At 48.0% G+C, this 4,523-nt stretch overlaps 1 pseudogene; it reads right to left on the bottom strand.

Annotated features, from left to right (window-relative positions):
* Window positions 1-244: 244 nt before the first annotated feature.
* LOC127321174 (heat shock cognate 70 kDa protein-like) lies at window positions 245-3,575 on the bottom strand (annotated as a pseudogene).
* Window positions 3,576-4,523: the final 948 nt, after the last annotated feature.

The following is a 4,523-nucleotide window of genomic DNA, read 5'->3' as shown; positions in this document are numbered from 1 at the left end:
AGGTATGTGTCAATACCTGATTGGAGTAAAAGGCCGTGAATAGTGCTCAAAACTCTCCCCTTTCAGCAAAGGGGTTCGCTTTTAAATAGGTAATAATTTAGATACAAAATTCGGTTTACATTTAACAAACAAAGCATAAGCTGGATCACCAAACTGATACAGACAATTGACTCAAACATCCAGATTAAAACAAGGTTCAGATAAAACATTCCGTTTGGTTAACAAACAAAGCAGAAGTTGCTGACCAGCAGTACTAGTACTGAGCATCGATTCTTAGTTCTTACAGAGAAACAGTGCCATTATAGGACCCTTAAAATCAAATTAAGTACCATCATATGGTTGCGGAAGCACATTGTACCCGGTGTTTCAAAGGCTCGGCGTTCTTACTTTATTTCTTCATCTGCTTCTTGTCCACTGATTTGTACTTCTCCGCCTCCTGCACCATCCTCTCGATCTCCTCCTTGCTCAGCCGACCCTTGTCAGTAGTGATAGTGATATCTTTCTTCTTTCCCGTCGCCATGTCCTCGGCGGACACCTTGAGGATGCCGTTCGCATCGATGTCGAAGATCACGTTGATTTTCGGCACGCCACGTGGCGCACGGCGGATGCCAGATAATTTGAACTCACCCAGGAGGTTGTTGTCCTTGGTCAAGGTCCCTTCACCCTCCAATACCTGAACGCGAACGGCCGTCTGATCGTCCCGGACGGTCCTGAAAACCTGCTCCTTCTTGACAGGGATCGTGGTGTTCCTAGGGATGAGCACGCTCATAAAACAACCTAAATTATCCGTCCCGAGTGACAGCGGCGTGACGTCGAGAAGCAGAAAGTCCCGCACTTCCTCATTACCTTCTCCACTGAGGATGGCAGCTTGTACGGCAGCTCCATAGGCGACGGCCTCGTCAGGGTTGATACTCTTGCAGAGCTCCTTCCCATCAAAAAATTCCTGGAGCAGCTGCTGCACCTTGGGAATTCGTGTCGAGCCGCCCACAAGAACTACCTCGTGGATCTGAGACTTGTCCATCTTGGCGTCAGCGAGGCACTTCTCAACATGTTCAACGCACTTGCGGAAGAGATCCATGTTGAGCTCCTCGAACCTTGCGCGTGTGATGGCCCCGTAGAAGTCGATCCCCTCATGGAGTGAGTCGATCTCAACAGTAGTATGGGTCGTGAAAGACAGCATCCTCTTGGCCTTCTCACAGGCTGTCCTAAGCCGCCGGAGCGCCTTTGGGTTGCTTCTGATCTCGTTCCTCTTGTGCTTCTTCAGAAACTCACGCACAAAGTGTTTCACCATCAGATCGTCAAAATCCTTGCCGCCAAGGTGTGTATCACCAGACGTGGCCTTGACCTCAAAGACTCCCATATCGATGTCAACGCCTGGATCAATTTTGATAATGGAGACATCCAAGGTACCGCCACCAAGATCAAATATGAGCACCGTCTTTATTTCATCGATATTGGATATCTTGTCAAGACCATAGGCGACAGCAGCGGAAGAGGGTTCATTGATGATGCGCATGACATTTAAGCCAGCAATCGTGCCAGCATCGATGGTGGCCTGGCGCTGGGAGTCGTTGAAGTATACCGGGACAGTGACAACGGCGTTCTTCACCTCCGTCCCGAGGTAGGCCTCGGCGATCTCGCGCATCTTGCTGAGCACCATCGCCGAGATCTCCTCGGCCTCAAACCTCTTCTCCTCGTCCATGTGCTGCACGACGATTATAGGCCGGTCGCTGGGGCCTGAGACGACTTTGAAAGGCCACATCTTCATATCTCCTTGCACGGACGCGTCGCTGAAATGCCGGCCGATAAGTCGCTTCACATCTACAAGAAACACCCATTGTGGATTAGCCATGTGAAGTTTCTTTCTGAAAATATTAGGCATATGTTTTTTCGAGTATGAAAGATTGGCCATGTGAAATCTAGTTTCTTCTGATCTGTGAGGAGTTATCTCTACAGATTACGGTAAAAATAGCATACGCACATCCACAACCAATTTTTGGCGCCTAGGGAAACTAAAGAAATTGTGTACTAAAAACTGAAGTAAGAAATTCTTATTGAGTGGAAACCAATTAATGGCATAGGAAATGGAAATCGTCCACACAAAAACTAAGGGCAAAACTATCAGAGATCAAAAATATATGGAGGCTAAGAAAGAAGCTTATATAGTAGCAGTGAAAAGAAATAAGTGCGCACGCGGGAGAACTATTGTAGATAGCTAGCACTGACAGATGTGGTCTGTTGTTCTCACCGAAGACGGTGTTGACGGGGTTCTTTGCTGCCTGGTTCACGGCAGGGTCGCCGATGAGCAGCCCGGCGTCGGTGAAGGCGACGCAGGACTGTGTGGTGAGGTTGCCCTGGTCGTTGGGGATGACCTCGACGCGGTTGTGCGACGGCCGCCACACGGCCACGCACGAGTAGGTCGTCCCGAGGTCGATGCCGATCGCCGGCCCGTCGTCGCACTCGGTTGCTCCCATTTCCACGACGCAGAGGCAGAGGAAAGAAGTGTGTGAGGGGAGCGATCTGATTGGGAGCCAAGGTGGCACGGGGATTTATGAGCTAGAGGAAGGCGAGCAGGCGTGCCGTTCGTGCAGAAAGCAAATACTACGTGGAGTAGGTTACAATAGGAACTGCAGCATCAAGTATGCGAGTAATTGACTGTTTTTATTACGGATTTGCTGGAAAGCAGGCGCCTTATACTTAATAAGTTTAAGTTAAGCGCTTGGAGATTCGTATTTTGTGCTTGTAGATTCGTGCTCTGACTTTTGGGCTATTTGTGTGTATTTGTGTTGTTGTTGGGCCGACGCGTGTGTTGCGCATATGTTGCAACTAAGAATTTCCACGTACATGTGGGTTGTAATTGAGATTTTTCCAGTTACGTGTGCGTCGCAACTAAGAATTTCAAATTATATGTGGGTTGCAATTGTTTTTTTTTTTCCAATTGCATGAGCGTTGCAACTGAGATTTTTCCAGTTGCACATATGTTGCAACTAAGAATTTTCACATCCATGTGGGTTGTAATTGAGATTTTTTCCAGTTACGTCTGCGTTGCAACTAAGATTTTTCACTTACATGTGGGTTGCAACTGATTTTTTCTCCAATTGCATCAGTCACACGTAAATTGCTACTAAGATTTTTCTTATGTCTTAAATGGTTGTACAAAAAAAAATTCTAGTAAAAAATGCGAACACATAAAACTGGACGCCAAAACTAAAGTAGTACTGATGTCAGCGACTGAGACTTATTACGACTTATCTCTAGACGCTCCCTTTTATTACTGCATTTTTTTACACAGAGTGCAGTTGTGTTATTTTATCTGGTTTTAGAGGCTTCGTATTAGTTGTAGGACATGCCAAGTCCATAAATTTGGGATCCACGACAGAATGCAAAATGTCACCCTAAATTGTAAAAAGATCATATAAATAATTTATCGAGACCATACTTTACTTAATAATTAATTTTTCCGTTCCTAAGAAAACTTCTCAACTTTATCTAGAAACACGGCATGCCGGGAGGTGGAGCTGGAGCACCATGTTTCTGGGCTGGAGGTGCAGCTGGGAGCGTTTCTCCTTGGCCATGCCGGGAGCTGGTGGAGCACCATGTTATGACTGCGATGACAAAGTGTTGTGGCGACGGCGGTGTGAACAACAAGATCAGCGGCCCCAATCCGGCGGGCAGCATGGGCGGTGTGTGGCATTACGGACGAAAGTCTAGCCCGCTTTGCCAGTGCCAGCGGCGACGGCGCCCGTGGGCGTCGTTTCCCTCCTTGGAGGCGTCGTTGAGGTGTGCCGGCACTTCCCTGCTCCCGCATTAGTTTGGTGGTGTCTCCGGACGAAAGCCTAGGTTTGGAGTGGAACCGGCGTATTGGCGGCATTTTGATGTCGTTCCTCTGCTGGGAGCTTTGCGGTTGGAGACACGGCATGCTATTTCTCTTTGCGTTCCTCCGGTGTCCGTCATTGTCTAAGATTGATCTTTCGGGGCACTATGTACGACATCGTCGGAGAGTCCAAGACGACGCCTTTTTTGAGGCCGACCAAGTCCAGCCATCTTCTCCTTTGATGGTGCATTGACAATGAGAGTTCTCTTGCAGGTGTTGATCTCCGGAGGTATCCGGTATGGAGCGAGATGTGGCTTTGATGATCATCTTTGGATAGGTTCTTTGTGTTGTAATTGTAACTTCGGTGTTGGCTGTCTTCGGACTAGCCGGTGTGGAGTTCGTTCTGCACTCGTTGTTCGCAGCGAGTTGTAGTCGTCTTGTACTAAATCTTCTATCTTCTATAAAGATATGGTATGAGCCTTTGGCTCTCGAAAAAAACTTTATCTAGATATGAATTTATATAGACAAATATAGTATCTGGCCATCCTAAGCTCCGCCACCACCAAGTTCGTCTCCAACGCCCACGAGCTGCAGCCCCACCCCTAAGTTTCTTTCTTCGCCTCCGTTGCAGTGTTATGTGCCGCTTCTGGCGAGGTCCATTCTCGTCGTCGCTGTCTCGGACATGGCCAGTGTCACCGGCTCTGACGAG

Source organism: Lolium perenne, chromosome 4 (assembly GCF_019359855.2).
Source record: "Lolium perenne isolate Kyuss_39 chromosome 4, Kyuss_2.0, whole genome shotgun sequence".
NCBI lineage: Eukaryota > Viridiplantae > Streptophyta > Magnoliopsida > Poales > Poaceae > Lolium > Lolium perenne.
The sequence above is the reverse complement of the archived record's forward strand: the minus strand, read 5'-3'. Positions and strand labels throughout refer to the sequence as shown.